Source organism: Pipistrellus hanaki (assembly GCF_964339955.1).
Source record: "Pipistrellus hanaki genome assembly, chromosome: 2".
NCBI lineage: Eukaryota > Metazoa > Chordata > Mammalia > Chiroptera > Vespertilionidae > Pipistrellus > Pipistrellus hanaki.
Genome location: NC_140504.1, coordinates 191,066,010 through 191,081,287, shown reverse-complemented (window position 1 = coordinate 191,081,287; position 15,278 = coordinate 191,066,010).

Below are 15,278 nucleotides of genomic sequence, written 5' to 3'. Positions count from 1 at the left end.
CGGGGGTCTCTGGGCACCTGTGTACTGTCTCTCTTCCTTCCTCCCAAACCATTGTCTCTTCCCTTCTTCCCAAACCCTCCGAGGCCCCAGGGGAAACCTACAGGAATGAGGGGTTGATCTGAACAGCCTGGGGTGACAGGGTGGCAGGTGGCAGCTGAGTCATCACGTTGCTCCCCCATCCTCAGTGCCCTCCGGCATCCTCCACACCTGGCACCCACCTGCCCTAGCGTTGGGCCCTCAGCGCTTCTGGAAAGACCTTCCCAAGCTTCCTAGGGAAGGCTCCTGTGAACCCTGTCTCTCGCCTGTCTCTGCCTCTCCGGACTGAGCAAGAGACCTTCTCTTGCACATGGATTGAATAGAGACCAGCAAACTATTCATGTCCCAACTGTGCTCCCTTGGTTCCACCTCCCTTCAGCCGTGTCAGGTGGGTGCCTACCGCTCCCCCACCCTCCAGGAGAGGAGGGAGGAGAAGGCTTTTGGGAACCCGACACTTAAGTTAACACCCTGTTCCTTTCCTGCTATCAAAGGGAGAGAGAGGGGTCGTGAACAAGCCAGCTTTGCACACTGTGACTTTCTGCACCTGCCTGAACCTGGACTGGGAATTCCTGGCCACCCCAGCATCAAGGTGGGGGAGAGAAGCTGCTGCCGCCTCAAAGCCACCGACACAGCCTCCCTGAGTCATCGGCACCGAACCAGACAAACCACCAGCCGTCCCAAACAGGAGAGATACTTCCTGGCCAACGTTACCCTGAAGCACATTCAAAAACTGAGGAGAACTGCGTGCAAGTGTTCCTGCGTGCTTTCAGTGTCCTTGGACGACGTTTCCTTTCTCAGGGAGTCTTTCTGCTCCTGCAAAGTCCCAGGGAAAATCACTTCCCTCTCCAGGGATGGAACTGGGGCCCGTGCTATTCAGCAGGCCTTCAAAGAAAGTGTCTGCTCCACATGACCCGGCAATCCCATTTCTGAACATATGTCCGAAAGAACGAAGAGATCTCCAAGAAATACTTGCACACCTGTGTTCATAGCACGTTATTCACAAGAGACAAAAGGTGGCAGAAACCCAACTGCCCATCAACAAGTCAATGCATAAAAAAGTATTGTAGCCGAGACCAGTTTGGTTCAGTGGATGGAGCGTCGGCCTGCGGACTGAAAGGTCCCAGGTTTGATTCCGGTCAAGGGTATGTACCTTGGTTGCGGGCACATCCCCAGTGGGGGGTGTGCAAGAGGCAGCTGATCGATGATTCTCTGTCATCAATGTTTCTAACTCTCTATCCCACTCTCTTCCTCTCTGTAAAAAAAAAATATATATATATATTGTATGTCCACAATGGAATACTATTCAGCTTTAAAAAGGAAGGGGGCTCTGATACACACTGCCACATGGATGGAACATGAAGACATTATGCGGAATGAAATAGGCTTGTCACCAAGAGGCAAATATGGTAAGATTCCACCTATAGAAGGTGCCTAGGGCAGTCAAACTCAAAGAGACAGGAAGCAGAAGGGTGGTTGGGGGGAGAGGAAGATGGATAGGTGCTTCATGGCTGTGGAGCTTCCGGTTTTACAAGATGAAAATATTCAAAGCTGCGAATTCTATGAACACGAATGACTGCTCAGAAGCAGTTAAGACAGTCCATTTCGTGGTATCTTTTTTCTTTTTTACCACCATGAAAAGAATAAAAGTGTACACTGTACCTCTACTAGGTTGTTTAATAGACAAAAGCATAAGGAAGAAAACAAAAGGCGCCCTTAATTCCCGTTGCCCATTTTTAAGCATTTGTTTCCAAAAAGGAATAATAGGCACAGATGCTCAGAATACGAAGACATGATAGGGAAGCGTGATTGAGACCGACTTTTAACAGCGAACACAAAAGCATCCCTTTCATTCCGTCTGGGTCTCGCCGTTTTCGCCGAACAATGCGCGCTGGAGGCGTTCTGAAGCAGCACATCCAAGCGCACCTCTTTTCAGCAGCGCACGGATCCTCCGAGAGGGCCCGTTTCAGAGCCCCGATTCTAGGTCAGGCATTCTTCCCCGTGATTACCGCGTGGTAGCTCATTTAATCTGCTCGAGCCGTCGGAAGCAGGTCCAATTATCACCCCGGTTTGACACAGAAAGGAACGGGCCCAGAGAGATTGAATTACTTGCCCAGCTTCACCTTAGCGGCTAAGTGAGCAAGCGGGAATCGGAACTCACAGAGGCGGGCCCCAGAGCGGCGTCCCTCCCCCCTCCCCCCCAATCCCCTGGCCGCCCCAGCCAGGGGGCTTGTGCAAATGAGCTGGACTTGATTCACCGGTTCCCTCTCAGGGGGTCATTCTAGTGGTTTCCACAGTTCGTTGGTTTGCTGTTATGAATGGTGCCGTGTAAATATCTGTGTGTGTGTGTGTGTGTGTGTGTGTGGGTGAGCGCACGCTTGTGTATTTTGACTACAAAGACAGAAATTAGCCTATGAGGTAAATCCCTAGCTAGGACATGGATGTGTTCAAGGGCTTGTGCATTTCAAATTTGTACATTATCACCACATCGCCCTCCAAAGAAGTGGCACTGATTTGCACTCTCGCCACTAATGGGTGGAGGGCTAGCACGCGTCTCTTGGAAGTGCGCACGGAGACTCTTAGAGGAGCGCCTGGGAGGGCTCGCTGCTCTTCTTGCGAGACTGGATTGCAGTCCTGCAGCAGGCTGCCCCTCGGCTAAGCTCCTTAGGGAGGTCGGGTGCCTGGACCCGGAGCAGGCGTGGTGCCACCTGGAGCCAGGACGGTGGAGAAACAGTCTGGACCACCGTCATGGACTGACGTGCGGTCACGGGATGCTGATGAGCCGGGCTCTGTGCTCAACGGGAAGGTGCTGTTGGCAGGTGAAGAGCAGCCTTCCTCGGGGTACCTGCATCCTAGGACGACCCCATTGAAACGCCCCAAGTCTGCGGCCAGGCTGATGAGAGGACACCGGGGCTTGAGTCCAGCTTCCTCCTTGGCTTGTAGGACCTCAGTCAGCAGTTCCTTCCCCTGCCTCGGTCTCCCCATCTATGCAATGGGAAGGTGGTGCCATTATTATGGGGTCCTGTGGTTCCCAGCATTGGCGGGTTTTCCCACCAACCACTTCAGCTTCGGTTACTTCTATGGTGAAGTATGTGGCCCTGAAGCCAGGCTGCCTGGATCCAGAGCCCACCTCAGGCTCCTAGGAGCTGTGTGTCCTCACCGTAATGGCCTCCACCCTCTGACCCTCGGGTTTCCCACTGCAGGTGGGAACACATGGTTAGTGACTGTGAGGAGAGGTAATGCACGCACCATGTCTATGTCTGGCACGTGGTAGGCACGTAGTAAGTCTTAGATTTGCTGCTACCACTGCCACCATGGCGATCACTGTCATCTCCATTCTGTTGGCACCTGGAGCGAGGAGGATGCTGGGAAGGGCTCCTTCTTGGACGTCAGCTGCTGGCTGCTCTTTAAACAAGGGACCCCCGGGCACCTCCGGCCTTGAAATCCGTCCGCAAACAAAGTTCCCACGTTGCATGTCCCGAGCATCGCGGAGAGATGGAGGGAGGTGTTTGTAGTGGCAATGCATGTTGGTAAAGGGTTTGGGTATCCACCAGGGACAGGATGTTCCAAGATATAAAGAGGCAGGCCCACCGTTCCCGGCATCCGTGACTTCGGTCCCCTTGGGGGCGGCTAAAGGAGGAGGAGGGGTGGGGGACCACTTTGCTCTGCTCTGTGGGAAAGTGGGGCTTGGGAGACTGATGGACATAGTGGCAGAGGCCGGGTCTGACACCGAGGAGCCGGCTGTCCTTGGGCAAGTGGCTGTGCTCTCCCAGCCTCAGTTTCTTCATCTCTAAAATGGGGATGATAGTTGCTTTGCCATCTGTAGTACAGTTATATGAAAGTGCTTGGCACATAGTATGTGTTGCTTCCCTCTTCTCAAGGCTCAGGCAGCCCTGTGATCAGAGCCTGGGCTTGGGCCCCACGAAGAGGCCAGGGGAACAGCAGGCGCAGCCCCTCGTAGGGGAGCGGGGTGCATGTCCCAGTCCCGGAATCATACCATTGTGGGCTGAAAGCTTTGCTGATCAAGGTGACATTCTCCTGTCCTTCCCCGACAGGAGGGGCCCGGGTCCCTGCTTCTCAGAGCGCAGTCCACGGCCCAGCAGCACCAGTCTCCGCTGGGACCTTGGAAATGCAGAGTCGAGCCCACCCCAGGCCTCCGGGTCAGCTTCTGCACTTTAACAAGACCCCAGAAGATCCATGCACATGCTCACATCTGAGGAGCGTGGGTGTGGGGCCCTGGTCCTTGTCCTCACTCTCCTGGCTCAGCATGGCTGGGGGCTCCCCTCTCCTGGGCCCAGAGGCAGTGAGGGGGAAAGAGTGTGGCTGCTTGAGACCCACAGAGGAGGGGGGTGCTCCCCAGGAGGTCACCATTCAGGGGTACAGGGGCACCTGCTGGGAGGGCAGCCTGCTCCTACCTGCTCCCCCCTCTGGGGTTCAGGCACCTACAGGGACTGGAGACCATGTCACCACCCAGCAAACGGTCCTCAGAGGTCAGGCCAACGGAGCAGAGCTCTGCCTCCCCTGGCGTGTCTTCCAGAAGCCTCCCCCGCCCAGTTCCCCAGTCCCGGTGTCAGGGTCAAGCCGGGGAGACAGGCCTTGGGCCCAGCTGGCTGGTAATGAGACAGATCCGGCAAGCAGCCGCCGCAGACGGCGAATTACAGACGCTTGATCCCCCTTTAATAACCTGCCAGCCCGCGAGGCCGAGCGCGACGCCGAAGTCGCGGAACAAGAGGCCGTTTCCTATTATTTTTAATAAAGAGCTTTTCATCATCAGCTTCACAATTAACATGCCGGGTGTTTAATAAGACGACCCCGTAACAAGGGGGCTGTCTAGCCACTCGTGTGTCAAAGAAGCAGGAGCTGCTGCGTGCACCACACGGGCGGCCGCACACAGGCCTGCACACAGGCTCTCCCCAAGCGCGAGCCCAACACGCATGCAGCCTCCCCCACATAGGCAGGGGGCGCCCGTGCACCGTGAGCACGCACATAGGTGCCTGCATGTTCTCACATGGCTGTGCACCTCACACACATGCTGACAGGTGAATCTGAAAAGGGCACACACAGACCTGGTGGCATGATCTGTACAAACATATACACATGTGTTAAGAACAGCATACATGGGTACACACACAGTTTTCCAATCCATGGCACGGGGCACATTCAAAAAATGTTGCCCACAGACCTGCAGGCCCTGTGCCCAGCAGCCGGACTGGGCTGGGGTGCCGGAGCCCCTCCTTCCCACGGGGTGGCCAGCAGGAGGCGGTGAGTGGAGCAGCCCCAGAGGGATGTGGTCAGACAGGACAGGGAGGCCTGGGCCCTGATGTCCACTGGCCGGGCTTCAGAAACAGGGAAACGGGGTCAGTAAGGGACTCTGAAAGGGGAGCGGGCCAGGGAGCAGGAGAGAGGGGAGGGGTGCTGGGCCTCTTGGAAAGCATCATCATGGGTCAGGGATGGTGGGGGCAGCCCTGCCTCCCTCTCTGTCTTTCAGAGGTACCAGTACCTCTCCCCTCCCAAGAGTCTGTCTGTGGATTTGTCTTTAATTTCTTCCTCTCTCTCTCTCTCTCTCTCTCTCTCTCTCTCTCTCTCTCTCTCTCCCTCCCTCCCTCCCTCTCCCTCTCTCTCTCTCTCTCTCTCTCTCTCTCTCTCTCTCTCTCTCTCTCTCTCTCGTGCACACGCACATACATACAATAAAAGCAACACCAAATGTTCCTGGAGAACCACGCTGTGTCAGGCCCTCCTCAGTTCAGTGCAGCTCATTCCAGCCTCTTCCTCCTGCCCTCCTCCTCCTCCACTCCCTTCACCACCACTCTGCCAGCCCCTCTCACCTCTTCAGCTCAGAGGCCGGCAGGGAGAGGAGGCTGAACGGTGTCGCCCTCAGGGAAACGATTCTCAGAGAAGGTGAGCAGGTGAGTACGTGCCCGGCAGTCAGAGGTGAAGACTCGGGCATCCGGTCCAGACACTCAGTCTTGCTCTGCGCACCCTCCGCCCCTTCCAGAGGCAGAGGGGAAAGCAGAATCGAGTGACAGGGGCTGAGGACACAGAACGGAAAGGAAGGGAGGCCAGGAAGAGGGGCCAGGTGCACGTGTGGCATAGGGTGGCGCTGGCAGCGAGCTCCTCTGATGAACACACCTGGTCATGACATCAGCCCCGGGCGGGTGGGAGGGAGAGAGGGATGGAGCTCCATACTTACCACTGAGGCCTGGGAGGCTGACAGCGTGCCCCCAGAGACAGGCAGGGCAGGTGTCCCAGCCAGGCCGGCTGCCTCCGGTGGGCAGCACAGGGGGACACCCCCCTTAGTGTGACCGCACGCCCTCTGGACACAGGCCACGCCCCTCTCGCTCTTTAGCTGGAGAACAATGGGGTCAGCATCTTCCTTACAAAGTCCCACGCTCACTGGTGACTGGTAACGAGTCACCTGTCAGCCTTCTCATCCCCAGGCCTCTGAGCGGAAGAGATGAGAGCAGCGCTTGGCAGAGCCCCAGTGAGCGAGAATAAAGAGGGGGAGCAGGCTGGGGGGAGAGGCAGGGGGAGGGCGATGAATGAAACCATCGACGTTTGCGGAAGAACAGACGCAGTGTTTTCTCTTGCCTTCAGATCTGTAAGCCTCTGGAAATTGAGGGTCCGTGGGGGTCCCTCCAAGCCGCCGGTTTAATGCTGGCCTCTCGGCTCCACAGGGCTTTCCGGAGCCGGAATCGAACAGGTTCCCTAAAGGAGACATCGATAGGCCCGGGAAAGACAAAACAACGGTGCGTCCCCCGCCCTCGCGGGGGCTGGGAGGAGGCCGCAGGCCGATGGGGAGCAATTGACATTTTAATAGCTGCAGCCGGCCTGGCACTGGGCAGCCGGGCCCAGACAAAGGCCCAGGTCCCTGGCCTCCTCGTCCTGGCCTCCTGCATGCTCTCCGCTTTCCCAGGCCCTGTTCAGAACTGGCCGGGTACCCGCTGGCCCTCTGAAAGGTCAGAGGCTCCTGCCCGCCAGGCCGAACTGAACTTCAACATGAAAGGGACCGTTTGTGGAGCTGATGCAGGGTTTGGCAGGGAAGGTGGTGCTGGGGGCCGTGGGGGAGGGGAGCCAGGGCTGGCCCTCAGATGGCCTATGGTGGCATCACACTCTTAAGTTATCCACTCTGGCATTGGGTGCCCCTGCCTCAGCCCCTGGGACTTAACACCGACCCACTTTCCCAGCTCCTCACCTCCCTCTAGATTTCTCAGGTGGAACAGCCCCCCTCAGAGACTGGAGCCAGGAATGACAATGAATGACTCTTAGGCACAGCTCAGGGTCCCCCATGATGGCCCAGAGCTCCGGTCCGCATCCCTAACCAAGCCCGTCAGGTCTCAGACAAAGGAAGTGAGACAATGGTCAGGGGCAGGCTTTGCACGCTGCAGAGGGGGCCCACACACATGGGCTTTTAAAACGACTACAGGAGAGAAGGCTTTCAGATGTAGAGACTAGAGCTACTTTACTGAGCACATAGTCCAGGCCAGGCATGGGGGTCAGCCGTTTGCATGAAAGGGTTATTAGCTTACACATGACCCTATAACGCAGGCATTACGATCTTCCTTTTACAGATGGTGAAACGGAATCCCAGCTATCTGACTCCCAGCCACACACTTCTCTGTCCTCTCCAGTGACCTGGGGCCTGGTAAGCACCATTCCCTCCCTACAGCCCCCTCCCCCATCCTCCCATGCAGACCCTCTCATGGCCACCTCTCTCCAGTCTTGCACCAGCCTTGTGACCTCTGAGTGTCCTTGGACTTACTGTCACTTGCCCTGACACCACTTGCCACAGGTTCTGGAATGTCTTCCTGTGGGCCACGGGAAGATGGACAGCAGTGGGATGCCTGGTTTCAGCAGGCCCAGAGAGAGGGACCTCAGGGTCTGTGGGGCCAGGGACACTGCCTGTGGCTCTATGAGCTCAGCTGGCAGCTCACTGAGATGCCAGCCCAGGGGACTTCTGGGGTCTGGGGGTGGGAGAAGGACAGGGCCTCGTCCAGGGGCAGGAAGGCCCATGCATGGGCACCATGAAGTGGATAAGCCTCTCGAAGACCAGCTACCAGCCCATGGCTTGAGAGTGGGCAGCCTTTTGTCCACCAGCCACATGTAGAATCCACAACCTCCTTCATCCAAGTCTGGAGGTTGAGGGACAATAATAGGAGGTTGCCCTGGAGACCACTGAGTCTAGCCCCTGTCCTAGCACATATCAGTGGTGTGGTTTGGCAAGGAGTTTCCCCATATTGGGCACACTTGAGGCCTGAGTTCTCCCATCTGCTCCACCGATTTTGCAAGGGTCCGGCATGCCTGGTACAGCATAGACGTGCGTGACGTTCACTAATATAGATGAGAATTAGGTTCAAGCTGGGCCCCAACACAGCCTCCTGCAACTCCTCATTACATCGCTGGACAAGAGGACCAGGAACAAGGGGTGGACATTGGCGCCATCAACAATGGGATGGACAGTCTTGGGAGGACAGTCTTGAGCAGTGGGCACTCAGTAGGCAGAGGCTGGCTGACCTGACCACCTGGTGGGGAGGTGAACTGGATGCTTCTGGAATCCCATTCTGTCTTTACTGCTCTGCCCCCTTTGAATCCCGTCTGTTCTCCCCGACTCTTAGGTACATACTGGAAAAGCAGCCTTGGAATGTCAGTGTTTGCTCGGATGACTTGGATCAAGCTGAGGACTGGGGCCTCGTGGGGTAGTTGTGTCCACAGCAGGGGCTCAGCGAAGACTTTGAATAGTGGCGATGAGGACGGAGGGACAGAAGAGCCCAGAAAGGGCGGTGAAGAACGGACAGTGACAGGAAGCCATTCTTCTAGGTGAGTGTGAGAGTGATGTGGTGAACTCCTGCCGCACCCCAGCACTGGGCCAGGGCAGGGCCCCAAGATGAGTATGTGGAGACCTTGCCATGGGCCAGTGGGGGACACAGTTTTGGAAGTTCACGGTGGTAAGGCTCAGCTAAAGGGAGATACTATGGAAGCCAGAGGAGGGGCCAGCCTGGAGGAGATGACCTGAGACAGTTCCAGGGGATGATACATTAGAGAGAGTGATGGTGGAGAGAGGTGAGCAAGGCATTCCTCGTAGAAAGGAGAAAAGAGAGAAAAAAATGAGGTCTACCATAAATGGCATTCACCACCATGCCACAATGCCTGGCAATCATAGACATTCAATACACATTGTTGAATGAATAGTAAATTGAATGCTACACCCTACTTGTTAATCTAACCCAGGCAGCTGCCTCTGAGATAGACACTGCATAGGTGCGGGTAGAGCACAGAGAGACAGAGTAACTTGCTCAAGGTCAAGTGGCTTGAATAGGTTAGCAAACGGCAGTGCTGGGATCCAAACCGCAGGACCTTTGCTGTGAAGCCCATCCTCCGAATCACTCTGCTAGGGTGTGGTCCTACTATGCTCCCCTGCTGCTGAGCAGCCTACTGTGTGCAGGAACCACAAACAGGACTCTGTTCATAGTTTGCTCAAGTTGCCATCAACAAGTATCACAGACTGAGTTGCTTAAATGACTGAAAATTTTCTCATCCTTTTGTAGGTTTGAAGTCTGAGATCAAGGTGTCCGCCACTCTCCTTGGCTTGTGGATGGCCTTCTCTTCCCTGAGTCTTCATACATACTGTCTTCCTGTGTGTATGTCTGTGTCCCCGTCTCTTCTTCCTATAAGGACACCAGCTCTATGGATTAGAGCCCGCCCTAATAGGCTCATTTTAACTCTTCAAAGACCCTAGCTCCAAATATAATCATGTCCTAAGGCACAGGGGTTTAGGATTTTAACATATAAATGTGGTGGGGACACACTTTGTCCCATAATAAGGGGGTGCAGGGGAAAGGTGGGAGATGAAGTTAGAGGGATGCTCAGGGCTCAGATCCTGCTGGATCTGTGCATGGATGGGCACATCTGGACCACATCTGGAGGCCCAGGTGAGAGCTAAGCAGGTGACTAGCTTGTACCAGACGCTCCCACACTCTTGCACACAGATTAGTTCAGTGGGATGAGAGGGTCCTATGGGTGCTCGTTTTGCAGCTGAAAAAATAAAGTTGGTGATAACAGCCAAACATCGAAGCCATTGCACACATTTGCTTTGGCCAGGGATGCAGGGACGATTCATGTTTAACCGTAACACAGGCGCATTTGAAACCCCAGCAGGCTAACTGAACACTGTGAGATTAACCAAACCACCCCCACAAACTAAACTGATAAACGGTGAAGTTAAACGAGGAGGCATTGCTAATTACAAACCAAGGAGAGAAGCAATTGGAAACCGCAGCTTACTCAAGACCAGCCTGCTGATTCGCTGAAAAATAGCAGGACATATTTCCCTCAGAATAAGGGAACTGACATGCTCTGCGCGAGTCCGTGCACAGGGGAGTGTGTGAGGCCCACGTGTGGAGGTAGCCATCTCTTGCCAAAGAAAGACCTCTCGGCTCTGAGTTGCTGGTCATTGTTAATAACTCACTGAGTGGGTCAGTACTAAGTAAGCCTTAGTCTGATGTCAAAATAAAACCTCGTGGAATCCTGAGCCCCTTGCCTGGAAGGATGCAAGAAAAGACCCACATTATGAACTCATTCAAGTGACCGCCACCGCCCCCCTCCCCCCTCCCGCCATGGTCCCTCAGGGAGCTACAAACAGGCCTTGGAAAAATCCCAGTGGCAGAGAAAGATCTCGGACCCATCACACCTGGCCCTCACCCCAGGATTGTCCAGCACAATCCAGGTACAGGTGCAGACATTAAGCACATTGAATGCCCCCTCAGGGAGAGATGTGAGCGTTTTCTACATCCATATTTAAAATCTCAAAGAGATCGAGTGGCAACCTTCAACAATTCCCACGCCAGCCGACAGAGTCTGCACACAGAGCTGGAAGAGCCAAGCTCCATTTATCTGTTCAGGCCCAGCTCAGCCACAGATCAGCGATGTTGGAGACGTATCTTACCTAGAGATGTGCTCATTTATCCAATGCCTGGCGAAGGTTCTTTAAAGTCTTCGCGCCTGTTGGAATATCTTTTGGTACATGGCCTTGCTCCTTTCCCTGTTCATTCCCTGTATTAACAAATTACCTGCTATCTAACAAATTATCCCCAAGCTTAGAGGCTTGAACCAGCACAGTTTGGTGGGTCAGAAATCCAGGCGAGCTTAGCTGGATCCTCTGGCTCAGGGTGTCAGCCGGGGTTGCAGTGTCATCTTAAGGCTCAGCCGGGGACGGATCTCAGTAACTCCAGGTCACACTCAATGGGAAGGATTTACATGAGGTTTTGAAGGCAGGAAACGGGGACTATTGGGAACCGTTTAGAAGCAGCCGACCATACGTCCTCCTCTACTATTCTCTTTCCTCACTAGGTTACCAGAGATCAGTTCTCCCCCTTGGATGTTGAGAAGATCCCCTTTAAAAAGGGGTTGAGAAGTGAGAAGAGTTGACAGGAGGTGAGTCAGCCTGGGATACCCCGATGGGGTAGCTGTGCCCAGAGAACGATGTGGAGGGAAGTGAGAACAGATGTGGCCCTATTACCATGGGAGTTGCTTCAGCCAGTTACTCCAGGGGCCGCATCTTAACAACGCAGAGAACTTGGGAGAAAAGGAGGTGCTTTGTGGCACATTCAATTCCAGTCTTTCTCCTGCTCCCTGAGGCCTCTTGACCCCAGTCTCCAGCTCCACGGCTGAGGAGCAGGCGGGGTAGTAGGGAGGTGGGGGGGGGGGGGGGATAGTGGCATGATCACTGGAGTGAAGCATTGCACTTAATCTGGTCCCTCGAGTTCAGCGGATATGAGCACCTTCAGGGAGAGAAACAACAAAAAGCCAAAGGCCCTTTGAAAGGTTAATGGAGAATGGTCCCCGTGCCACAGGAATGTCACTTTCTTGTTGTGGCGAGTTAAGGAGAAGTTAAACGATTTGCAAGGTGTGGAAGGGGAAGGCAGTTCACATTTCAGTGGCCTTGCCTTGGCCAAGTGCATGAAGCAGACGGGAAGGTGGAAGGCAGGAAGCGGAAGTGCCTGAGAGCTACTGGACAAAGGCAAACATTTAGTTACAGGTCAACTCCAGTCGCATGATTTGGCTTCTTGAACATGCTTTAGCTTCGTAGCTCTGCAACCCCTGGGGTGGGGCAAGGGTGGGCCAGGGCTGGGGCTGTGGGAGCATCTGGGGGAGGACACCTTCATGGTCAGAAGTGCAGGATGACCCAGATCCATCGTTGGGGTGGACAAGTCGGTCCTGTGGCTCTTTGTCCAATGCCAGCCTCTAGGTCTGCACGGGAACTCCGTGTCAGGTTTTGTTCACTGCTGTGTGTGTGGAGCTCCCGATGGGGCCTGGCACTTGTTTGTGGGATGCATAAATGAATAAGTCACTAAATCAATCAATAAGCTCTCCACTGGGCGAGATTCTGTTCATCTGTCATGACCTGGCTCAAAGGCTGAGCTGCTGCAGAAATCCTGCCTGTTGTCTGGGCCACCTCTTAGGTTCTCCTCACACCCCGTACCCCTCCCACCCCAACCACCACCACAGGGGCCTGTCGACATGCGATAGGATGGGGCCTAAGAGTTTTAGGTTCTAGTGTTGGTCTGCTGGGGTCTGCATCCTCGCTCTGCCTCGTTAACTCTGCGACCTTGGCCAATTTGCTTAACTTATTCACACCTCAGTTTCCTAATCTGTAAATTGGGGCTAGTAAAGGCTGCGTTGTAAAGATTAAACACATCACTACATGCTAATCATATGTAAACGTTCAGTGAATCCTGGCTGTTCCCTGCATCAGCTCACCTATCACCCCACTTTGCAGCTACCTCCTTAATCAGACCGTGAACTCCACAAGGGCAAGGGCAATGGCTGTGACCTGCTCCTTTCAGTGTCCTGTCTTCTGGCGCACAGTAGGCTGTATATCCTGATTCACTTAGTGGGCCATTTGCCAAAGGGGACAGAACAGATTAGCCCTGTGGCCTTTGATCTTCCCCTTCCATTCCTTACACCCTGACGTGGTAAGTTGACCTCTGGAGACCTGTGGAAGGCTCTGAGACCCAAGTTCCTCCCTCCCCTTCCCCTCACTAATCTTGATGAGAGAACCCGAGCACTGGTGTTGATTTCCTTGTAGATGCCTATCAGTCATAAGCTGGGACTCTCTCCGAGCTAATGAGGAATCACAATGCTGCCATGCTATTTCTTAGCTAATTAGTACACAGGCTCCTGTTGGGGATGGGAGGTGGGGAAAGATCGATGGGGATATTGAGAGAAAGGAAGAGAATTGAGGGGGACTGGGTGTGGGTGGAGATCCACAGGAAGTGGGGGCAGCATCAGGCTCTGGCTTCTCCTTCCCCTGACGGCCCCCAAGGTCAGGCTGGGCCACAGGGTGTACCTACCCTGAGCCGAGTGACTACCAGACGCCACCCCACCCTGTGCTGTTGGTGAGAGTCTGACTTGTGGACCCAATCCCCTGGTGGGAAAGGCAGAGGCCAGCTGGGCAGTTCCACGGCACAGGGTGGCAGAAGGGCTGCTGGCTGTAAGCAGGAAGGTCATCAAGGCCAGGCGGGGGGACCAGGCCAGGTGGAGGACTCAGGAGCCAGAGCAGAGGCAGGGCTCTGACTGCAGCACTGGCCTAGGCCATTTGTTCTGCTTCTAAAGAGGGAGCTGGTTGCCTGCCTGGCCCTCTGTGAGAATAATGGAACAGTCTCATCGAGTGACATATTACAGAGGGATTCATTCCTCCAGAAGGAATGGGCCCTGCTAGGAAGGGGGAAGGTATGCTGGGCAGACAGGGGACAATGTTCTCTGGCTACTTTACAAGTCAGTTTCCTCTTTTATTCAACAACTAGAGGCCTGGTGCATGAAAATTCATGCCCTGGGGTGGGGGTCCATCAGCCCAACCTGCCCCCTCTCACAGTCTGGGAGCCCTCAGGGGCGGGAGGTGACCTGGTGATCAGGGGAAGGCAATACCCCCATCATACCTCTGCTGCTGCCACTGCCAGCAGCGAAGACCTCAGCCAGCCCTGGTTACCTGAGCCTTGGGCGGCCCTGGGCAGCTGGGCAGCCGCCATCTGAGGCTTGCCTGTACCTCGTGCTGGCCCTAGGTGGCTGGAGGGCTGAGGGTGGGTCCAGCCACACCATGTGCCTGCCACCCCCTGTGGGACCCCTGAGGGGACTGGGTGTCGCCATCTTGTGACTATGGGCACCACCAGCTGTGTGACAGTGTGACGGTCAATTTGCATATTCCCTCTTTATTAGATAGGAAGATTTATTTGGTGCCCACTAAATTCTGGTACCATGGGCTGCGCTTCAGGAACAAATGCCCAAGTGGGGAGATCAGAGAGACCCCCATGAGTCTCCCAGGTGTGGCCCACTCTGGAGAGACCTGTAGTTTGGGGTTGGGACATCGAGGACACTTTTACATTACAGGTCCCGGGAAGGCAGCCCAGCCCAGCCGGTCAGACAGGTGGTGACTGCTGGTCACACGAGGTGGCAGTGTGTGTCTCTGGGCCTCAGCTCCTCCATTTGTAAATAGTGATTGGATAGGATGATGTGCATAACAAAGGCCTGGCACATAGCAGGTGCCCCGGATGTGCAGGATTGCAGAATACAGAATTAGGTCCAATGAATCATTTGAGGCTGAGTCAGGAAACAATGGGGAAGATCAGGATTTAAGGAGGAAACAATAAAAGACTAGGAAGCCCTCCTCCTCAAAGACAGGAGGAGGTAAGACAGTTCTGGAAGGTCCTTCGGGTTGGAGGACACGGGGCAGGGGCAATGGTTGACTCCAAGCTGGGTGCCAAGCAAGTCGAAAGAGCCATCTTTCCGGCCAGATGGCAGTGCCCTCGATGCTGAGAGCATGCCTCCTCCATCATACAGGCCCTCTTCAGGGAAGAGGTTGTGCCTCCCTCCTTCACGTGGTGTTAGCAGCACAGACTCTTGAGCCAACTGCTTCTGTTTGAATCCTTTCTCTGCCACTTCTTTGCTATGTGGCCTTGGGCAAGTTCCTTCGCCTCTTCGAGCCTCAGTTTCCAGATCCATAAAATGGGTATAATAATGGCACCCACATCATAAAATGCCTGCATGAAAAGCCCACACTAGGTGTTTAGTAAGTGTTCACTAATGCATTAGTCATCAATGACTGCATACAGAAACCCCAAGGCTTCATAGCTTAAAACAATAACATTTAGTGTGTCCAATGAATTGGGGTGAGGTCCTGGCTGGTGTGGCTCAATTGGCTGGGCATCATCCTATGCACTGAAAGTAGCTGGCTTGATCCCAGGTCAGGGCACATG